This window comes from Genypterus blacodes, unplaced genomic scaffold (assembly GCF_046128005.1).
Source record: "Genypterus blacodes isolate CSIRO-AG114 ecotype Tasmania unplaced genomic scaffold, CSIRO-AGI_Gbla_v1 ptg000039l_1, whole genome shotgun sequence".
Taxonomy (NCBI): domain Eukaryota; kingdom Metazoa; phylum Chordata; class Actinopteri; order Ophidiiformes; family Ophidiidae; genus Genypterus; species Genypterus blacodes.
In genome coordinates this window covers 7,880,875-7,899,833 of record NW_027466852.1, presented here as the reverse complement: position 1 = coordinate 7,899,833, position 18,959 = coordinate 7,880,875, and the positions used below count along the sequence as shown (strand labels likewise).

At 46.8% G+C, this 18,959-nt stretch overlaps 34 non-coding genes and 8 pseudogenes across 34 annotated transcripts; all 42 read right to left on the bottom strand.

Annotated features, from left to right (window-relative positions):
• Nucleotides 1-34: 34 nt before the first annotated feature.
• On the bottom strand, nucleotides 35-153 carry LOC142998171 (5S ribosomal RNA; annotated as a pseudogene).
• Nucleotides 154-613: 460 nt separating this feature from the next.
• LOC142997730 (5S ribosomal RNA) lies at nucleotides 614-732 on the bottom strand. The gene has a single exon (XR_012962442.1). It is a non-coding gene; the product is annotated as a 5S ribosomal RNA (ribosomal RNA).
• A 245-nt stretch (nucleotides 733-977) lies between these two features.
• Nucleotides 978-1,096, bottom strand: LOC142997250 (5S ribosomal RNA). The gene has a single exon (XR_012961984.1). It is a non-coding gene; the product is annotated as a 5S ribosomal RNA (ribosomal RNA).
• Nucleotides 1,097-1,341: 245 nt separating this feature from the next.
• LOC142997341 (5S ribosomal RNA) lies at nucleotides 1,342-1,460 on the bottom strand. The gene has a single exon (XR_012962070.1). It is a non-coding gene; the product is annotated as a 5S ribosomal RNA (ribosomal RNA).
• A 445-nt stretch (nucleotides 1,461-1,905) lies between these two features.
• Nucleotides 1,906-2,024, bottom strand: LOC142997598 (5S ribosomal RNA). The gene has a single exon (XR_012962316.1). It is a non-coding gene; the product is annotated as a 5S ribosomal RNA (ribosomal RNA).
• Nucleotides 2,025-2,265: 241 nt separating this feature from the next.
• LOC142998136 (5S ribosomal RNA) lies at nucleotides 2,266-2,384 on the bottom strand (annotated as a pseudogene).
• Nucleotides 2,385-2,844: 460 nt separating this feature from the next.
• On the bottom strand, nucleotides 2,845-2,963 carry LOC142997416 (5S ribosomal RNA). The gene has a single exon (XR_012962142.1). It is a non-coding gene; the product is annotated as a 5S ribosomal RNA (ribosomal RNA).
• A 245-nt stretch (nucleotides 2,964-3,208) lies between these two features.
• LOC142997347 (5S ribosomal RNA) lies at nucleotides 3,209-3,327 on the bottom strand. The gene has a single exon (XR_012962076.1). It is a non-coding gene; the product is annotated as a 5S ribosomal RNA (ribosomal RNA).
• Nucleotides 3,328-3,772: 445 nt separating this feature from the next.
• LOC142997597 (5S ribosomal RNA) lies at nucleotides 3,773-3,891 on the bottom strand. The gene has a single exon (XR_012962315.1). It is a non-coding gene; the product is annotated as a 5S ribosomal RNA (ribosomal RNA).
• Nucleotides 3,892-4,131: 240 nt separating this feature from the next.
• Nucleotides 4,132-4,250, bottom strand: LOC142997994 (5S ribosomal RNA). Its single transcript, XR_012962695.1, has one exon. It is a non-coding gene; the product is annotated as a 5S ribosomal RNA (ribosomal RNA).
• A 460-nt stretch (nucleotides 4,251-4,710) lies between these two features.
• On the bottom strand, nucleotides 4,711-4,829 carry LOC142997612 (5S ribosomal RNA). The gene has a single exon (XR_012962328.1). It is a non-coding gene; the product is annotated as a 5S ribosomal RNA (ribosomal RNA).
• Nucleotides 4,830-5,074: 245 nt separating this feature from the next.
• On the bottom strand, nucleotides 5,075-5,193 carry LOC142998883 (5S ribosomal RNA). Its single transcript, XR_012963170.1, has one exon. It is a non-coding gene; the product is annotated as a 5S ribosomal RNA (ribosomal RNA).
• Nucleotides 5,194-5,637: 444 nt separating this feature from the next.
• Nucleotides 5,638-5,756, bottom strand: LOC142997547 (5S ribosomal RNA). Its single transcript, XR_012962268.1, has one exon. It is a non-coding gene; the product is annotated as a 5S ribosomal RNA (ribosomal RNA).
• A 472-nt stretch (nucleotides 5,757-6,228) lies between these two features.
• LOC142997112 (5S ribosomal RNA) lies at nucleotides 6,229-6,347 on the bottom strand. Its single transcript, XR_012961850.1, has one exon. It is a non-coding gene; the product is annotated as a 5S ribosomal RNA (ribosomal RNA).
• Nucleotides 6,348-6,592: 245 nt separating this feature from the next.
• Nucleotides 6,593-6,711, bottom strand: LOC142998194 (5S ribosomal RNA; annotated as a pseudogene).
• A 459-nt stretch (nucleotides 6,712-7,170) lies between these two features.
• LOC142998809 (5S ribosomal RNA) lies at nucleotides 7,171-7,289 on the bottom strand. Its single transcript, XR_012963100.1, has one exon. It is a non-coding gene; the product is annotated as a 5S ribosomal RNA (ribosomal RNA).
• Nucleotides 7,290-7,534: 245 nt separating this feature from the next.
• Nucleotides 7,535-7,653, bottom strand: LOC142997526 (5S ribosomal RNA). Its single transcript, XR_012962248.1, has one exon. It is a non-coding gene; the product is annotated as a 5S ribosomal RNA (ribosomal RNA).
• A 245-nt stretch (nucleotides 7,654-7,898) lies between these two features.
• LOC142998192 (5S ribosomal RNA) lies at nucleotides 7,899-8,017 on the bottom strand (annotated as a pseudogene).
• Nucleotides 8,018-8,476: 459 nt separating this feature from the next.
• On the bottom strand, nucleotides 8,477-8,595 carry LOC142998808 (5S ribosomal RNA). The gene has a single exon (XR_012963099.1). It is a non-coding gene; the product is annotated as a 5S ribosomal RNA (ribosomal RNA).
• Nucleotides 8,596-8,835: 240 nt separating this feature from the next.
• Nucleotides 8,836-8,954, bottom strand: LOC142997773 (5S ribosomal RNA). Its single transcript, XR_012962482.1, has one exon. It is a non-coding gene; the product is annotated as a 5S ribosomal RNA (ribosomal RNA).
• Nucleotides 8,955-9,339: 385 nt separating this feature from the next.
• Nucleotides 9,340-9,458, bottom strand: LOC142998268 (5S ribosomal RNA; annotated as a pseudogene).
• A 445-nt stretch (nucleotides 9,459-9,903) lies between these two features.
• On the bottom strand, nucleotides 9,904-10,022 carry LOC142997524 (5S ribosomal RNA). The gene has a single exon (XR_012962247.1). It is a non-coding gene; the product is annotated as a 5S ribosomal RNA (ribosomal RNA).
• Nucleotides 10,023-10,267: 245 nt separating this feature from the next.
• Nucleotides 10,268-10,386, bottom strand: LOC142997940 (5S ribosomal RNA). The gene has a single exon (XR_012962642.1). It is a non-coding gene; the product is annotated as a 5S ribosomal RNA (ribosomal RNA).
• A 460-nt stretch (nucleotides 10,387-10,846) lies between these two features.
• On the bottom strand, nucleotides 10,847-10,965 carry LOC142997896 (5S ribosomal RNA). Its single transcript, XR_012962601.1, has one exon. It is a non-coding gene; the product is annotated as a 5S ribosomal RNA (ribosomal RNA).
• Nucleotides 10,966-11,210: 245 nt separating this feature from the next.
• On the bottom strand, nucleotides 11,211-11,329 carry LOC142998296 (5S ribosomal RNA; annotated as a pseudogene).
• A 245-nt stretch (nucleotides 11,330-11,574) lies between these two features.
• On the bottom strand, nucleotides 11,575-11,693 carry LOC142998938 (5S ribosomal RNA). Its single transcript, XR_012963223.1, has one exon. It is a non-coding gene; the product is annotated as a 5S ribosomal RNA (ribosomal RNA).
• Nucleotides 11,694-11,937: 244 nt separating this feature from the next.
• LOC142997234 (5S ribosomal RNA) lies at nucleotides 11,938-12,056 on the bottom strand. Its single transcript, XR_012961968.1, has one exon. It is a non-coding gene; the product is annotated as a 5S ribosomal RNA (ribosomal RNA).
• Nucleotides 12,057-12,516: 460 nt separating this feature from the next.
• Nucleotides 12,517-12,635, bottom strand: LOC142997165 (5S ribosomal RNA). Its single transcript, XR_012961900.1, has one exon. It is a non-coding gene; the product is annotated as a 5S ribosomal RNA (ribosomal RNA).
• Nucleotides 12,636-13,080: 445 nt separating this feature from the next.
• On the bottom strand, nucleotides 13,081-13,199 carry LOC142997801 (5S ribosomal RNA). The gene has a single exon (XR_012962509.1). It is a non-coding gene; the product is annotated as a 5S ribosomal RNA (ribosomal RNA).
• A 245-nt stretch (nucleotides 13,200-13,444) lies between these two features.
• On the bottom strand, nucleotides 13,445-13,563 carry LOC142997349 (5S ribosomal RNA). Its single transcript, XR_012962078.1, has one exon. It is a non-coding gene; the product is annotated as a 5S ribosomal RNA (ribosomal RNA).
• Nucleotides 13,564-14,008: 445 nt separating this feature from the next.
• Nucleotides 14,009-14,127, bottom strand: LOC142997800 (5S ribosomal RNA). The gene has a single exon (XR_012962508.1). It is a non-coding gene; the product is annotated as a 5S ribosomal RNA (ribosomal RNA).
• Nucleotides 14,128-14,372: 245 nt separating this feature from the next.
• On the bottom strand, nucleotides 14,373-14,491 carry LOC142997452 (5S ribosomal RNA). Its single transcript, XR_012962176.1, has one exon. It is a non-coding gene; the product is annotated as a 5S ribosomal RNA (ribosomal RNA).
• A 460-nt stretch (nucleotides 14,492-14,951) lies between these two features.
• Nucleotides 14,952-15,070, bottom strand: LOC142997784 (5S ribosomal RNA). The gene has a single exon (XR_012962492.1). It is a non-coding gene; the product is annotated as a 5S ribosomal RNA (ribosomal RNA).
• A 241-nt stretch (nucleotides 15,071-15,311) lies between these two features.
• LOC142998049 (5S ribosomal RNA) lies at nucleotides 15,312-15,430 on the bottom strand (annotated as a pseudogene).
• A 245-nt stretch (nucleotides 15,431-15,675) lies between these two features.
• LOC142997913 (5S ribosomal RNA) lies at nucleotides 15,676-15,794 on the bottom strand. Its single transcript, XR_012962617.1, has one exon. It is a non-coding gene; the product is annotated as a 5S ribosomal RNA (ribosomal RNA).
• A 245-nt stretch (nucleotides 15,795-16,039) lies between these two features.
• On the bottom strand, nucleotides 16,040-16,158 carry LOC142997274 (5S ribosomal RNA). Its single transcript, XR_012962007.1, has one exon. It is a non-coding gene; the product is annotated as a 5S ribosomal RNA (ribosomal RNA).
• A 445-nt stretch (nucleotides 16,159-16,603) lies between these two features.
• On the bottom strand, nucleotides 16,604-16,722 carry LOC142997739 (5S ribosomal RNA). The gene has a single exon (XR_012962451.1). It is a non-coding gene; the product is annotated as a 5S ribosomal RNA (ribosomal RNA).
• A 245-nt stretch (nucleotides 16,723-16,967) lies between these two features.
• Nucleotides 16,968-17,086, bottom strand: LOC142997370 (5S ribosomal RNA). Its single transcript, XR_012962098.1, has one exon. It is a non-coding gene; the product is annotated as a 5S ribosomal RNA (ribosomal RNA).
• Nucleotides 17,087-17,546: 460 nt separating this feature from the next.
• LOC142997615 (5S ribosomal RNA) lies at nucleotides 17,547-17,665 on the bottom strand. Its single transcript, XR_012962331.1, has one exon. It is a non-coding gene; the product is annotated as a 5S ribosomal RNA (ribosomal RNA).
• Nucleotides 17,666-17,910: 245 nt separating this feature from the next.
• Nucleotides 17,911-18,029, bottom strand: LOC142997780 (5S ribosomal RNA). The gene has a single exon (XR_012962488.1). It is a non-coding gene; the product is annotated as a 5S ribosomal RNA (ribosomal RNA).
• Nucleotides 18,030-18,473: 444 nt separating this feature from the next.
• On the bottom strand, nucleotides 18,474-18,592 carry LOC142997360 (5S ribosomal RNA). The gene has a single exon (XR_012962088.1). It is a non-coding gene; the product is annotated as a 5S ribosomal RNA (ribosomal RNA).
• A 245-nt stretch (nucleotides 18,593-18,837) lies between these two features.
• Nucleotides 18,838-18,956, bottom strand: LOC142998139 (5S ribosomal RNA; annotated as a pseudogene).
• Between the last annotated feature and the right edge of the window lie 3 nt (nucleotides 18,957-18,959).

Below are 18,959 nucleotides of genomic sequence, written 5' to 3'. Positions count from 1 at the left end.
GACCAGGTGAGGCCTGCTGCTCAGAGGGCCAAAATGCTTACGGCACCGGGTATTCCCAGGCGGTCTCCCATCCAAGTACTAACCTGTCCCGACGGTGATTAGCTTCCGAGATCAGACGAGATCGGGCGTGTTCAGAGTGGTATGGACGTAAACGAGGAAAGAAGCCACACAGAGGCTCTTTATAGGTGAGACAGACCCAGTTCAAGTCGCCGTGTACACATGACTTCACTCAAGTTCATGTATATCACAATTTACATGATGCCTTCATCAGAAACACACATTTCTGGATAATGAAGTCTTACCTAATGAAACTGATAATCATCACATAGAAGATACAGAGGGACCACTTACATCTCTGGCGCTCACTTTTATCCTCATCATCATCATCATCATCATCATCATCGTCACACAGTGGCTCGTGTACTTCACTCCTCATGTGCATTCAATCATCTCATATTATGCCCATGTGCAATACTCATTTTCTGAATGTATGCTTTCATAAAAGATAAGATAAGATACAAGTTTATTCTCCTGAGGGACATTGGGTGTTGACAGAGGGAGTGAAACATGAGGGAGGAGGACCAGGTGAGGCCTGCTGCTCAGAGGGCCAAAATGCTTACAGCACCGGGTATTCCCAGGCAGTCTCCCATCCAAGTACTAACCTGGCCCGACGCTGATTAGCTTCCGAGATCAGACGAGATCGGGCGTGTTCAGAGTGGTCTGGCCGTAAACGAGGAGAGGAGCCACACAGAGGCTCTTTATAGGTGAGACAGACCCAGTTCAAGTAACCGTGTACGCATGACTACACTCAAGTTCATGTATATCACAATTTACATGATGCCTTCATCAGAAGAACACTAACATTTCAGATAAGATAAGATACAACTTTGTTCTCCCGAGGGAAATTGCGTGTTCACAGAGGGAGTGAAACATGAGGGAGGAGGACCAGGTGAGGCCTGCTGCTCAGACGGCCAAAATGCTTACGGCACCGGGTATTCCCAGGCGGTCTCCCATCCAAGTACTAACCTGGCCCGACGCTGCTTAGCTTCCGAGATCAGACGAGATCGGGCATGTTCAGAGTGGTCTGGCCGTAAACGAGGAGAGGAGCCACACAGAGGCTCTTTATAGGTGAGACAGACCCAGTTCAAGTCACCGTGTACGCATGACTACACTCAAGTTCATGTATATCACAATTTACATGATGCCTTCATCAGAAGAACACTAACACTTCAGATAAGATAAGATACAACTTCATTCTCCCGAGGGAAATTGCGTGTTGACAGAGGGAGTGAAACATGAGGGAGGAGGACCAGGTGAGGCCTGCTGCTCAGAGGGCCAAAATGCTTACGGCACCGGGTATTCCCAGGCGGTCTCCCATCCAAGTACTAACCTGGCCCGACGCTGATTAGCTTCCGAGATCAGACGAGATCGGGCGTGTTCAGAGTGGTATGGCCGAAAACGAGGAGAGCAGCCACACAGAGGCTCTTTATAGGTGAGACAGACCCAGTTCAAGTCACCGTGTACACATGACTACACTCAAGTTCATGTATATCACAATTTACATGATGCCTTTATCAGAAACACACATTTCTGGATAATGAAGTCTTACCTAATGAAACTGATAATCATCACATAGAACATACAGAGGGACCACTTACATCTCTGACGCTCACTTTCATCCTCATCATCATCATTGTCACACAGTGGCTCGTGTACTTCACTCCTCATGTGCATTCAATCATCTCATATTATGCCCATGTGCAATACTCATTTTCTGAATGTATGATTTCATATAAGATAAGATAAGATACAACTTTATTCTCCTGAGGGACATTGGGTGTTGACAGAGGGAGTGAAACATGAGGGATGAGGACCAGGTGAGGCCTGCTGCTCAGAGGGCCAAAATGCTTACTGCACCAGGTATTCCCAGGCGGTTTCCCATCCAAGTACTAACCTGGCCCGACGCTGCTTAGCTCCCGAGATCAGACGAGATCGGGCGTGTTCAGAGTGGTATGGCCGTAAACGAGGAAAGCAGCCACTCAGAGGCTCTTTATAGGTAAGACAGACCCAGTTCAAGTCACCGTGTACACAAAACTACACTCAAGTTCATGTATATCACAATTGACATGATGCCGTCATCATTAACACACATTTCAGATAAGATAAGATACAACTTTATTCTCTCGAGGGAAATTGCGTGTTGACAGAGGGAGTGAAACATGAGGGAGGAGGACCAGGTGAGGCCTGCTGCTCAGAGGGCCAAAATGCTTACGGCACCGAGTATTCCCAGGCGGTCTCCCATCCAAGTACTAACCTGTCCCGACGCTGATTAGCTTCCGAGATCAGACGAGATCGGGCGTGTTCAGAGTGGTATGGACGTAAACGAGGAGAGAAGCCACACAGAGGCTCTTTATAGGTGAGACAGACCCAGTTCAAGTCGCCGTGTACACATGACTTCACTCAAGTTCATGTATATCACAATTTACATGATGCCTTCATCAGAAACACACATTTCTGGATAATGAAGTCTTACCTAATGAAACTGATAATCATCACATAGAAGATACAGAGGGACCACTTACATCTCTGGCGCTCACTTTTATCCTCATCATCATCATCATCATCATCATCATCGTCACACAGTGGCTCGTGTACTTCACTCCTCATGTGCATTCAATCATCTCATATTATGCCCATGTGCAATACTCATTTTCTGAATGTATGCTTTCATAAAAGATAAGATAAGATACAACTTTATTCTCCTGAGGGACATTGGGTGTTGACAGAGGGAGTGAAACATGAGGGAGGAGGACCAGGTGAGGCCTGCTGCTCAGAGGGCCAAAATGCTTACAGCACCGGGTATTCCCAGGCGGTCTCCCATCCAAGTACTAACCTGGCCCGACGCTGATTAGCTTCCGAGATCAGACGAGATCGGGCGTGTTCAGAGTGGTCTGGCCGTAAACGAGGAGAGGAGCCACACAGAGGCTCTTTATAGGTGAGACAGACCCAGTTCAAGTAACCGTGTACGCATGACTACACTCAAGTTCATGTATATCACAATTTACATGATGCCTTCATCAGAAGAACACTAACATTTCAGATAAGATAAGATACAACTTTGTTCTCCCGAGGGAAATTGCGTGTTCACAGAGGGAGTGAAACATGAGGGAGGAGGACCAGGTGAGGCCTGCTGCTCAGACGGCCAAAATGCTTACGGCACCGGGTATTCCCAGGCGGTCTTCCATCCAAGTACTAACCTGGCCCGACGCTGCTTAGCTTCCGAGATCAGACGAGATCGGGCGTGTTCAGAGTGGTCTGGCCGTAAACGAGGAGAGGAGCCACACAGAGGCTCTTTATAGGTGAGACAGACCCAGTTCAAGTCACCGTGTACGCATGACTACACTCAAGTTCATGTATATCACAATTTACATGATGCCTTTATCAGAAACACACATTTCTGGATAATGAAGTCTTACCTAATGAAACTGATAATCATCACATAGAACATACAGAGCGACCACTTACATCTCTGACGCTCACTTTTATCCTCATCATCATCATTGTCACACAGTGGCTCGTGTACTTCACTCCTCATGTGCATTCAATCATCTCATATTATGCCCATGTGCAATACTCATTTTCTGAATGTATGATTTCATATAAGATAAGATAAGATACAACTTTATTCTCCTGAGGGACATTGGGTGTTGACAGAGTGAGTGAAACATGAGGGAGGAGGACCAGGTGAGGCCTGCTGCTCAGAGGGCCAAAATGCTTACTGCACCAGGTATTCCCAGGCGGTTTCCCATCCAAGTACTAACCTGGCCCGACGCTGCTTAGCTCCCGAGATCAGACGAGATCGGGCGTGTTCAGAGTGGTATGGCCGTAAACGAGGAAAGCATCACTCAGAGGCTCTTTATAGGTAAGACAGACCCAGTTCAAGTCACCATGTACACAAAACTACACTCAAGTTCATGTATATCACAATTTACATGATGCCGTCATCATAAACACACATTTCAGATAAGATAAGATACAACTTTATTCTCCCGAGGGAAATTGCGTGTTGACAGAGGGAGTGAAACATGAGGGAGGAGGACCAGGTGAGGCCTGCTGCTCAGACGGCCAAAATGCTTACGGCACCGGGTATTCCCAGGCGGTCTCCCATCCAAGTACTAACCTGTCCCGACGCTGATTAGCTTCCGAGATCAGACGAGATCGGGCGTGTTCAGAGTGGTATGGACGTAAACGAGGAGAGAAGCCACACAGAGGCTCTTTATAGGTGAGACAGACCCAGTTCAAGTCACCGTGTACACATGACTACATTCAAGTTCATGTATATCACAATTAACATGATGCCTTCATCAGAAACACACATTTCTGGATAATGAAGTCTTACCTAATGAAACTGATAATCATCACATAGAAGATACAGAGGGACCACTTACATCTCTGGCGCTCACTTTTATCCTCATCATCATCATCATCATCATCATCATCGTCACACAGTGGCTCGTGTACTTCACTCCTCATGTGCATTCAATCATCTCATATTATGCCCATGTGCAATACTCATTTTCTGAATGTATGCTTTCATATAAGATAAGATAAGATACAACTTTATTCTCCCGAGGGACATTGGGTGTTGACAGAGGGAGTGAAACATGAGGGAGGAGGACCAGGTGAGGCCTGCTGCTCAGAGGGCCAAAATGCTTACTGCACCGGGTATTCCCAGGGGGTCTCCCATCCAAGTACTAACTTGGCCCGACGCTGCTTAGCTTCCGAGATCAGACGAGATCGGGCGTGTTCAGAGTGGTATGGCCGTAAACGAGGAGAGCAGCTACACAGAGGCTCTTTTTAGGTGAGACAGACCCAGTTCAAGTCACCGTGTACACATGACTACACTCAAGTTCATGTATATCACAATTTACATGATGCCTTCATCAGAAGAACACTAACATTTCAGATAAGATAAGATCGAACTATATTCTCCCGAGGGAAATTGCGTGTTCACATGGGGAGTGAAACATGAGGGAGGAGGACCAGGTGAGGCCTGCTGCTCAGAGGGCCAAAATGCTTACGGCACCGGGTATTCCCAGGCGGTCTCCCATCCAAGTACTAACCTGGCCCGACGCTGATTAGCTTCCGAGATCAGACGAGATCGGGCGTGTTCAGAGTGGTATGGCCGTAAACGAGGAGAGCAGCCACACAGAGGCTCTTTATAGGTGAGACAGACCCAGTTCAAGTCACCGTGTACACATGACTACACTCAAGTTCATGTATATCACAATTTACATGATGCCTTTATCAGAAACACCAGTTCTGGATAATGAAGTCTTACCTAATGAAACTGATAATCATCACATAGAACATACAGAGGGACCACTTACATCTCTGACGCTCACTTTCATCCTCATCATCATCATTGTCACACAGTGGCTCGTGTACTTCACTCCTCATGTGCATTCAATCATCTCATATTATGCCCATGTGCAATACTCATTTTCTGAATGTATGATTTCATATAAGATAAGATAAGATACAACTTTATTCTCCTGAGGGACATTGGGTGTTGACAGAGGGAGTGAAACATGAGGGAGGAGGACCAGGTGAGGCCTGCTGCTCAGAGGGCCAAAATGCTTACAGCACCGGGTATTCCCAGGCGGTCTCCCATCCAAGTACTAACCTGGCCCGACGCTGATTAGCTTCCGAGATCAGACGAGATCGGGCGTGTTCAGAGTGGTATGGACGTAAACGAGGAGAGCAGCCACACAGAGGCTCTTTATAGGTGAGACAGACCCAGTTCAAGTCACCGTGTACACATGACTACACTCAAGTTCATGTATATCACAATTTACATGATGCCTTCATCAGAAACACACATTTCTGGATAATGAAGTCTTACCTAATGAAACTGTTTATCATCACATAGAATATAAAGAGGGACCACTAACATCTCTGACGCTCACTTTCATCATCATCATCATCATCATCATCATCATCATCATCATCATCATCGTCACACAGTGGCTCGTGTACTTCACTTCTCATGTGCATTCAATCTTCTCATATTATGCCCATGTGCAATACTCATTTTCTGAATGTATGTTTTTATATAAGATAAGATAAGATGCAACTTTATTCTCCCGAGGGACATTGGGTGTTGACAGAGGGAGTGAAACATGAGAGAGGAGGACCAGGTGAGGCCTGCTGCTCAGAGGGCCAAAATGCTTACGGCACCGGGTATTCCCAGGCGGTCTCCCATCAAAGTACTAACCTGGCCCGACGCTGATTAGCTTCCGAGATCAGACGAGATCGGGCGTGTTCAGAGTGGTATGGCCGTAAACGAGAAGAGCAGCCACACAGAGGCTCTTTATAGGTGAGACAGACCCAGTTCAAGTCACCGTGTACACATGACTACACTCAAGTTCATGTATATCACAATTTACATGATGCCTTCATCAGAAGAACACTAACATTTCAGATAAGATAAGATACAACTTTGTTCTCCCGAGGGAAATTGCGTGTTCACAGAGGGAGTGAAACATGAGGGAGGAGGACCAGGTGAGGCCTGCTGCTCAGAGGGCCAAAATGCTTACTGCACCGGGTATTCCAAGGCAGTCTCCCATCCAAGTACTAACCTGGCCCGACACTGCTTAGCTTCCGAGATCAGACGAGATCAGGCGTGTTCAGAGTGTTATGGCCGTAAACGAGGAGAGCAGCCACACAGAGGCTCTTTATAGGTGAGACAGACCCAGTTCAAGTCACCGTGTACACATGACTACACTCAAGTTCATGCATATCACAATTTACATGATGCCTTTATCAGAAACACCAGTTCTGGATAATGAAGTCTTACCTAATGAAACTGATAATCATCACATAGAATATAAAGAGGGACCACTAACATCTCTGACGCTCACTTTCATCATCATCATCATCATCATCATCATAATCATCGTCACACAGTGGCTCGTGTACTTCACTCCTCATGTGCATTCAATCATCTCATATTATGCCCATGTGCAATACTCATTTTCTGAATGTATGCTTTCATATAAGATAAGATAAGATACAACTTTATTTTCCTGAGGGACATTGGGTGTTGACAGAGGGAGTGAAACATGAGGGAGGAGGACCAGGTGAGGCCTGCTGCTCAGAGGGCCAAAATGCTTACGGCACCGGGTATTCCCAGGCGGTCTCCCATCCAAGTACTAACCTGGCCCGACGCTGCTTAGCTTCCGAGATCAGACGAGATCAGGCGTGTTCAGAGTGGTATGGCCGTAAACGAGGAGAGCAGCCACACAGAGGCTCTTTATAGGTGAGACAGACCCAGTTCAAGTCACCGTGTACGCATGACTACACTCAAGTTCATGTATATCACAATTTACATGATGCCTTCATCAGAAGAACACTAACATTTCAGATAAGATAAGATACAACTTTGTTCTCCCGAGGGAAATTGCGTGTTCACAGAGGGAGTGAAACATGAGGGAGGAGGACCAGGTGAGGCCTGCTGCTCAGAGGGCCAAAATGCTTACTGCACCGGGTATTCCCAGGCGGTCTCCCATCCAAGTACTAACCTGGCCCGACGCTGATTAGCTTCCGAGATCAGACGAGATCGGGCGTGTTCAGAGTGGTATGGCCGTAAACGAGGAGAGCAGCCACACAGAGGCTCTTTATAGGTGAGACAGACCCAGTTCAAGTCACCGTGTACACATGACTACACTCAAGTTCATGTATATCACAATTTACATGATGCCTTCATCAGAAGAACACTAACATTTCAGATAAGATAAGATACAACTTTGTTCTCCCGAGGGAAATTGCGTGTTCACAGAGGGAGTGAAACATGAGGGAGGAGGACCAGGTGAGGCCTGCTGCTCAGAGGGCCAAAATGCTTACTGCACCGGGTATTCCAAGGCAGTCTCCCATCCAAGTACTAACCTGGCCCGACACTGCTTAGCTTCCGAGATCAGACGAGATCAGGCGTGTTCAGAGTGTTATGGCCGTAAACGAGGAGAGCAGCCACACAGAGGCTCTTTATAGGTGAGACAGACCCAGTTCAAGTCACCGTGTACACATGACTACACTCAAGTTCATGCATATCACAATTTACATGATGCCTTTATCAGAAACACCAGTTCTGGATAATGAAGTCTTACCTAATGAAACTGATAATCATCACATAGAATATAAAGAGGGACCACTAACATCTCTGACGCTCACTTTCATCATCATCATCATCATCATCATCATAATCATCGTCACACAGTGGCTCGTGTACTTCACTCCTCATGTGCATTCAATCATCTCATATTATGCCCATGTGCAATACTCATTTTCTGAATGTATGCTTTCATATAAGATAAGATAAGATACAACTTTATTTTCCTGAGGGACATTGGGTGTTGACAGAGGGAGTGAAACATGAGGGAGGAGGACCAGGTGAGGCCTGCTGCTCAGAGGGCCAAAATGCTTACGGCACCGGGTATTCCCAGGCGGTCTCCCATCCAAGTACTAACCTGGCCCGACGCTGCTTAGCTTCCGAGATCAGACGAGATCAGGCGTGTTCAGAGTGGTATGGCCGTAAACGAGGAGAGCAGCCACACAGAGGCTCTTTATAGGTGAGACAGACCCAGTTCAAGTCACCGTGTACGCATGACTACACTCAAGTTCATGTATATCACAATTTACATGATGCCTTCATCAGAAGAACACTAACATTTCAGATAAGATACAACTTTGTTCTCCCGAGGGAAATTGCGTGTTCACAGAGGGAGTGAAACATGAGGGAGGAGGACCAGGTGAGGCCTGCTGCTCAGAGGGCCAAAATGCTTACTGCACCGGGTATTCCCAGGCGGTCTCCCATCCAAGTACTAACCTGGCCCGACGCTGCTTAGCTTCCGAGATCAGACGAGATCAGGCGTGTTCAGAGTGGTCTGGCCGTAAACGAGGAGAGGAGCCACACAGAGGCTCTTTATAGGTGAGACAGACCCAGTTCAAGTCACCGTGTAGGCATGACTACACTCAAGTTCATGTATATCACAATTTACATGATGCCTTCATCAGAAACACACATTTCTGGATAATGAAGTCTTACCTAATGAAACCGATAATCATCACATAGAACATAAAGAGGGACCACTAACATCTCTGACGCTCACTTTCATCCTCATCATCATCATTGTCACACAGTGGCTCGTGTACATCACTCCTCATGTGCATTCAATCATCTCATATTATGCCCATGTGCAATACTCATTTTCTGAATGTATGCTTTCATATAAGATAAGATAAGATAAAACCAGGTGAGGCCTGCTGCTCAGAGGGCCAAAATGCTTACCGCACCGGGTATTCCCAGGCGGTCTCCCATCCAAGTACTAACCTGGCCCGACGCTGCTTAGCTTCTGAGATCAGACGAGAAAGGGCGTGTTCAGAGTGGTATGGCCGTAAACGAGGAGAGCAGCCACACAGAGGCTCTTTATAGGTGAGACAGACCGAGTTCAAGTCACCGTGTACACATGACTACACTCAAGTTCATGTATATCACAATTTACATGATGCCTTTATCAGAAACACACATTTCTGGATAATGAAGTCTTACCTAATGAAACTGATAATCATCACATAGAACATACAGAGGGACCACTTACATCTCTGACGCTCACTTTCATCCTCATCATCATCATTGTCACACAGTGGCTCGTGTACTTCACTCCTCATGTGCATTCAATCATCTCATATTATGCCCATGTGCAACACTCATTTTCTGAATGTATGATTTCATATAAGATAAGATAAGATACAACTTTATACTCCTGAGGGACATTGGGTGTTGACAGAGGGAGTGAAACATGAGGGAGGAGGACCAGGTGAGGCCTGCTGCTCAGAGGGCCAAAATGCTTACTGCACCGGGTATTCCCAGGCGGTCTCCCATCCAAGTACTAACCTGGCCCGACGCTGATTAGCTTCCGAGATCAGACGAGATCGGGCGTGTTCAGAGTGGTATGGCCGTAAACGAGGAAAGCAGCCACTCAGAGGCTCTTTATAAGTAAGACAGACCCAGTTCAAGTCACCGTGTACACATAACTACACTCAAGTTCATGTATATCACAATTTACAAGATGCCTTCATCAGAAGAACACTAACATTTCAGATAAGATAAGATACAACTTTGTTCTCCCGAAGGAAATTGCGTGTTCACAGAGGGAGTGAAACATGAGGGAGGAGGACCAGGTGAGGCCTGCTGCTCAGAGGGCCAAAATGCTTACGGCACCCGGTATTCCCAGGCGAACTCCCATCCAAGTACTAACCTGGCCCGACGCTGATTAGCTTCCGAGATCAGACGAGATCGGGCGTGTTCAGAGTGGTATGGACGTAAACGAGGAGAGAAGCCACACAGAGGCTCTTTATAGGTGAGACAGACCCAGTTCAAGTCACCGTGTACACATGACTACACTCAAGTTCATGTATATCACAATTTACATGATGCCTTCATCAGAAACACACATTTCTGGATAATGAAGTCTTACCTAATGAAACTGATAATCATCACATAGAACATACAGAGGGACCACTTACATCTCTGGCGCTCACTTTTATCCTCATCATCATCATCATCATCATCATCATCGTCACACAGTGGCTCGTGTACTTCACTCCTCATGTGCTTTCAATCATCTCATATTATGCCCATGTGCAATACTCATTTTCTGAATGTATGCTTTCATATAAGATAAGATAAGATACAACTTTATTCTCCTGAGGGACATTGGGTTTTGACAGAGGGAGTGAAACATGAGGGAGGAGGACCAGGTGAGGCCTGCTGCTCAGAGGGCCAAAATGCTTACGGCACCGGGTATTCCCAGGGGGTCTCCCATCCAAGTACTAACCTGGCCCGATGCTGCTTAGCTTCCAAGATCAGACGAGATCAGGCATGTTCAGAGTGGTATGGCCGTAAACGAGGAGAGGAGCCACACAGAGGCTCTTTATAGGTGAGACAAACCCAGTTCAAGTCACCGTGTACGCATGACTACACTCAAGTTCATGTATATCACAATTTACATGATGCCTTCATCAGAAGAACACTAACATTTCAGATAAGATAAGATACAACTTTATTCTCCCGAGGGAAATTGCGTGTTCACAGAGGGAGTGAAACATGAGGGAGGAGGACCAGGTGAGGCCTGCTGCTCAGAGGGCCAAAATGCTTACTGCACCGGGTATTCCCAGGCGGTCTCCCATCCAAGTACTAACCTGGCCCGAAGCTGATTAGCTTCCGAGATCAGACGAGATCGGGCATGTTCAGAGTGGTCTGGCCGTAAAGGAGGAGAGGAGCCACACAGAGGCTCTTTATAGGTGAGACAGACCCAGTTCAAGTCACCGTGTACGCATGACTACACTCAAGTTCATGTATATCACAATTTACATGATGCCTTCATCAGAAGAACACTAACATTTCAGATAAGATAAGATACAACTTTTTTCTCCCGAGGGAAATTGCGTGTTCACAGAGGGAGTGAAACATGAGGGAGGAGGACCAGGTGAGGCCTGCTGCTCAGACGGCCAAAATGCTTACGGCACCGGGTATTCCCAGGCGGTCTCCCATCCAAGTACTAACCTGGCCCGACGCTGCTTAGCTTCCGAGATCAGACGAGATCGGGCGTGTTCAGAGTGGTCTGGCCGTAAACGAGGAGAGGAGCCACACAGAGGCTCTTTATAGGTGAGACAGACCCAGTTCAAGTCACCGTGTACGCATGACTACACTCAAGTTCATGTATATCACAATTTACATGATGCCTTCATCAGAAGAACACTAACATTTCAGATAAGATAAGATACAACTTTATTCTCCTGAGGGAAATTGCGTGTTGACAGAGGGAGTGAAACATGAGGGAGGAGGACCAGGTGAGGCCTGCTGCTCACAGGCCAAAATGCTTACGGCACCGGGTATTCCCAGGCGGTCTCCCATCCAAGTACTAACCTGGCCCGACGCTGATTAGCTTCCGAGATCAGACGAGATCGGGCATGTTCAGAGTGGTATGGCCGTAAACGAGGAGAGCAGCCACACAGAGGCTCTTTATAGGTGAGACAGACCGAGTTCAAGTCACCGTGTACACATGACTACACTCAAGTTCATGTATATCACAATTTACATGATGCCTTTATCAGAAACACACATTTCTGGATAATGAAGTCTTACCTAATGAAACTGATAATCATCACATAGAACATACAGAGAGACCACTTCCATCTCTGGCGCTCACTTTCATCCTCATCAACATGATCATCATCATCATCATCGTCACACAGTGGCTCGTGTACTTCACTCCTCATGTGCATTCAATCATCTCATATTATGCCCATGTGCAATACTCATTTTCTGAATGTATGCTTTCATATAAGATAAGATAAGATACAACTTTATTCTCATGAGGGACATTGGGTGTTGACAGAGGGAGTGAAACATGAGGGAGGAGGACCAGGTGAGGCCTGCTGCTCAGAGGGCCAAAATGCTTACGGCACCGGTTATTCCCAGGCGGTCTCCCATCCAAGTACTAACCTGGCCCGACGCTGCTTAGCTTCCGAGATCAGACGAGATCGGGCATGTTCAGAGTGGTATGGCCGTAAACGAGGAGAGCAGCCACACAGAAGCTCTTTATAGGTGAGACAGACCCAGTTCAAGTCACCGTGTACACATGACTACACTCAAGTTCATGTATATCACAATTTACATGATGCCTTTATCAGAAACACACATTTCTGGATAATGAAGTCTTACCTAATGAAACTGATAATCATCACATAGAACATACAGAGGGACCACTTACATCTCTGACGCTCACTTTCATCCTCATCATCATCATTGTCACACAGTGGCTCGTGTACTTCACTCCTCATGTGCATTCAATCATCTCATATTATGCCCATGTGCAATACTCATTTTCTGAATGTATGATTTCATATAAGATAAGATAAGATACAACTTTATTCTCCTGAGGGACATTGGGTGTTGACAGAGGGAGTGAAACATGAGGGAGGAGGACCAGGTGAGGCCTGCTGCTCAGAGGGCCAAAATGCTTACTGCACCGGGTATTCCCAGGCGGTCTCCAATCCAAGTACTAACCTGGCCCGACGCTGCTTAGCTTCCGAGATCAGACGAGATCGGGCGTGTTCAGAGTGGTATGGCCGTAAACGAGGAGAGCAGCCACACAGAGGCTCTTTATAGGTGAGACAGACCCAGTTCAAGTCACCGTGTACACATGACTACACTCAAGTTCATGTATATCACAATTTACATGATGCCTTCATCAGAAGAACACTAACATTTCAGATAAGATAAGATACAACTTTATTCTCCCGAGGGAAATTGCGTGTTGACAGAGGGAGTGAAACATGAGGGAGGAGGACCAGGTGAGGCCTGCTGCTCAGAGGGCCAAAATGCTTACGGCACCGGGTATTCCCAGGCGGTCTCCCATCCAAGTACTAACCTGGCCCGACGCTGATTAGCTTCTGAGATCAGATGAGATCGGGCGTGTTCAGAGTGGTATGGCCGTAAACGAGGAGAGCAGCCACACAGAGGCTCTTTATAGGTGAGACAGACCCAGTTCAAGTCACCGTGTACACATGACTACACTCAAGTTCATGTATATCACAATTTACATGATGCCTTTATCAGAAACACACATTTCTGGATAATGAAGTCTTACCTAATGAAACTGATAATCATCACATAGAACATACAGAGGGACCACTTACATCTCTGACGCTCACTTTCATCCTCATCATCATCATTGTCACACAGTGGCTCGTGTACTTCACTCCTCATGTGCATTCAATCATCTCATATTATGCCCATGTGCAATACTCATTTTCTGAATGTATGATTTCATATAAGATAAGATAAGATACAACTTTATTCTCCTGAGGGACATTGGGTGTTGACAGAGGGAGTGAAACATGAGGGAGGAGGACCAGGTGAGGCCTGCTGCTCAGAGGGCCAAAATGCTTACTGCACCGGGTATTCCCAGGCGGTCTCCAATCCAAGTACTAACCTGGCCCGACGCTGCTTAGCTTCCGAGATCAGACGAGATCGGGCGTGTTCAGAGTGGTATGGCCGTAAACGAGGAGAGCAGCCACACAGAGGCTCTTTATAGGTGAGACAGACCCAGTTCAAGTCACTTTCTACACATGACTACACTCAAGTTCATGTATATCACAATTTACATGATGCCTTCATCAGAAGAACACTAACATTTCAGATAAGATAAGATACAACTTTATTCTCCCGAGGGAAATTGCGTGTTGACAGAGGGAGTGAAACATGAGGGAGGAGGACCAGGTGAGGCCTGCTGCTCAGAGGGCCGAAATGCTTACGGCACCGGGTATTCCCAGGCGGTCTCCCATCCAAGTACTAACCTGGCCCGACGCTGATTAGCTTCCGAGATCAGACGAGATCGGGCGTGTTCAGAGTGGTATGGACGTAAACGAGGAGAGAAGCCACACAGAGGCTCTTTATAGGTGAGACAGACCCAGTTCAAGTCACCGTGTACACATGACTACACTCAAGTTCATGTATATCACAATTTACATGATGCCTTCATCAGAAACACACATTTCTGGATAATGAAGTCTTACCTAATGAAACTGATAATCATCACATAGAACATACAGAGGGACCACTTACATCTCTGGCGCTCACTTTTATCCTCATCATCATCATCATCATCATCATCATCGTCACACAGTGGCTCGTGTACTTCACTCCTCATGTGCATTCAATCATCTCATATTATGCCCATGTGCAATACTCATTTTCTGAATGTATGCTTTCATATAAGATAAGATAAGATACAACTTTATTCTCATGAGGGACATTGGGTGTTGACAGAGGGAGTGAAACATGAGGGAGGAGGACCAGGTGAGGCCTGCTGCTCAGAGGGCCAAAATGCTTACGCCACCGGTTATTCCCAGGCGGTCTCCCATCCAAGTACTAACCTGGCCCGACGCTGATTAGCTTCCGAGATCAGACGAGATCGGGCGTGTTCAGAGTGGTATGGCCGTAAACGAGGAGAGCAGCCACACAGAGGCTCTTTATAGGTGAGACAGACCCAGTTCAAGTCACCGTGTACACATGACTACACTCAAGTTCATGTATATCACAATTGACATGATGCCTTCATCATAAACACACATTTCAGATAAGATAAGATACAACTTTATTCTCCCGAGGGAAATTGCGTGTTGACAGAGGGAGTGAAACATGAGGGAGGAGGACCAGGTGAGGCCTGCTGCTCAGAGGGCCAAAATGCTTACTGCACCGGGTATTCCCAGGCGGTCTCCAATCCAAGTACTAACCTGGCCCGACGCTGCTTAGCTTCCGAGATCAGACGAGATCGGGCGTGTTCAGAGTGGTCTGGCCGTAAACGAGGAGAGGAGCCACACAGAGGCTCTTTATAGGTGAGACAGACCCAGTTCAAGTCATCGTGTACGCATGACTACACTCAAGTTCATGTATATCACAATTTACATGATGCCTTCATCAGAAGAACACTAACATTTCAGACAAGATAAGATACAACTTTATTCTCCCGAGGGAAATTGCGTGTTGACAGAGGGAGTGAAACATGAGGGAGGAGGACCAGGTGAGGCCTGCTGCTCAGAGGGCCAAAATGCTTACGGCGCCGGGTATTCCCAGGCGATCTCCCATCCAAGTACTAACCTGGCCCGATGCTGATTAGCTTCCGAGATCAGACGAGATCGGGCGTGTTCAGAGTGGTATGGCCGTAAACGTGGAGAGCAGCCACACAGAGGCTCTTTATAGGTGAGACAGACCCAGTTCAAGTCACCGTGTACACATGACTACACTCAAGTTCATGTATATCACAATTTACATGATGCCTTCATCAGAAGAACACTAACATTTCAGATAAGATAAGATACAACTTTGTTCTCCCGGGGGAAATTGCGTGTTCACAGAGGGAGTGAAACATGAGGGAGGAGGACCAGGTGAGGCCTGCTGCTCAGAGGGCCAAAACGCTTACTGCACCGGGTATTCCCAGGCGGTCTCCCATCCAAGTACTAACCTGGCCCGACGCTGCTTAGCTTCCGAGATCAGACGAGATCGGGCGTGTTCAGAGTGGTATGGCCGTAAACGAGGAGAGCAGCCACACAGAGGCTCTTTATAGGTGAGACAGACCCAGTTCAAGTCACCGTGTACACATGACTACACTCAAGTTCATGTATATCACAATTTACATGATGCCTTTATCAGAAACACACATTTCTGGATAATGAAGTCTTACCTAATGAAACTGATAATCATCACATAGAACATACAGAGGGACCACTTACATCTCTGACGCTCACTTTCATCCTCATCATCATCATTGTCACACAGTGGCTCGTGTACTTCACTCCTCATGTGCATTCAATCATCTCATATTATGCCCATGTGCAATACTCATTTTCTGAATGTATGATTTCATATAAGATAAGATAAGATACAACTTTATTCTCCTGATGGACATTGGTTGTTGACAGAGGGAGTGAAACATGAGGGAGGAGGACCAGGTGAGGCCTGCTGCTCAGAGGGCCAAAATGCTTACTGCACCGGGTATTCCCAGGCGGTCTCCCATCCAAGTACTAACCTGGCCCGACGCTGCTTAGCTTCCGAGATCAGACGAGATCGGGCATGTTCAGAGTGGTCTGGCCGTAAACGAGGAGAGGAGCCACACAGAGGCTCTTTATAGGTGAGACAGACCCAGTTCAAGTCACCGTGTACGCATGACTACACTCAAGTTCATGTATATCACAATTTACATGATGCCTTCATCAGAAGAACACTAACATTTCAGATAAGATAAGATACAACTTTGTTCTCCCGAGGGAAATTGCGTGTTCACAGAGGGAGTGAAACATGAGGGAGGAGGACCAGGTGAGGCCTGCTGCTCAGACGGCCAAAATGCTTACGGCACCGGGTATTCCCAGGCGGTCGCCCATCCAAGTACTAACCTGGCCCGACGCTGCTTAGCTTCCGAGATCAGACGAGATCGGGCGTGTTCAGAGTGGTCTGGCCGTAAATGAGGAGAGGAGCCACACAGAGGCTCTTTATAGGTGAGACAGACCCAGTTCAAGTCACCGTGTACACATGACTACACTCAAGTTCATGTATATCACAATTTACATGATGCCTTCATCAGAAACACACATTTCTGGATAATGAAGTCTTACCTAATGAAACTGATAATCATCACATAGAACATACAGAGGGACCACTTACATCTCTGGCGCTCACTTTTATCCTCGTCATCATCATCATCATCATCATCATCGTCACACAGTGGCTCGTGTACTTCACTCCTCATGTGCATTCAATCATCTCATATTATGCCCATGTGCAATACTCATTTTCTGAATGTATGCTTTCATATAAGATAAGATAAGATACAACTTTATTCTCCTGAGGGACATTGGGTGTTGACAGAGGGAGTGAAACATGAGGGAGGAGGACCAGGTGAGGCCTGCTGCTCAGAGGGCCAAAATGCTTACGGCACCGGGTATTCACAGGGGGTCTCCCATCCAAGTACTAACCTGGCCCGATGCTGCTTAGCTTCCGAGATCAGACGAGATCAGGCGTGTTCAGAGTGGTATGGCCGTAAACGAGGAGAGAAGCCACACAGAGGCTCTTTATAGGTGAGACAGACCCAGTTCAAGTCACCGTGTACGCATGACTACACTCAAGTTCATGTCTATCACAATTTACATGATGCCTTCTTCAGAAGAACACTAACATTTCAGATAAGATAAGATACAACTTTATTCTCCCGAGGGAAATTGCGTGTTCACAGAGGGAGTGAAACATGAGGGAGGAGGACCAGGTGAAGCCTGCTGCTCAGAGGGCCAAAATGCTTACGGCACCGGGTATTCACAGGTGGTCTCCCATCCAAGTACTAACCTGGCCCGAAGCTGCTTAGCTTCCGAGATCAGACGAGATCAGGCGTGTTCAGAGTGGTATGGCCATAAACGAGGAGAGCAGCCACACAGAGGCTCTTTATAGGTGAGACAGACCCAGTTCAAGTCACCGTGTACACATGACTACACTCAAGTTCATGTATATCACAATTTACATGATGCCTTTATCAGAAACACCAGTTCTGGATAACGAAGTCTTACCTAATGAAACTGATAATCATCACATAGAACATACAGAGGGACCACTTACATCTCTGACGCTCGCTTTCATCCTCATCATCATCATTGTCACACAGTGGCTCGTGTACTTCACTCCTCATGTGCATTCAATCATCTCATATTATTCCCATGTGCAATACTCATTTTCTGAATGTATGCTTTCATATAAGATAAGATAAGATACAACTTTATTCTCCTGAGGGACATTGGGTGTTGACAGAGGGAGTGAAACATGAGAGAGGAGGACCAAGTGAGGCCTGCTGCTCAGAGGGCCAAAATGCTTATGGCACCGGGTATTCCCAGGCGGTCTCCCATCCAAGTACTAACCTGGCCCGACGCTGCTTAGCTTCCGAGATCAGACGAGATCAGGCGTGTTCAGAGTGGTATGGCCGTAAACGTGGAGAGCAGCCACACAGAGGCTCTTTATAGGTGAGACAGACCCAGTTCAAGTCACCGTGTACGCATGACTACACTCAAGTTCATGTATATCACAATTTACATGATGCCTTCATCAGAAAAACACTAACATTTCAGATAAGATAAGATACAACTTTGTTCTCCCGAGGGAAATTGCGTGTTCACAGAGGGAGTAAAACATGAGGGAGGAGGACCAGGTGAGGCCTGCTGCTCAGAGGGCCAAAATGCTTATGGCACTGGGTATTCCCAGGCGGTCTACCATCCAAGTACTAACCTGGCCCGACGCTGATTAGCTTCCGAGATCAGACGAGATCGGGCATGTTCAGAGTGGTATGGCCGTAAACGAG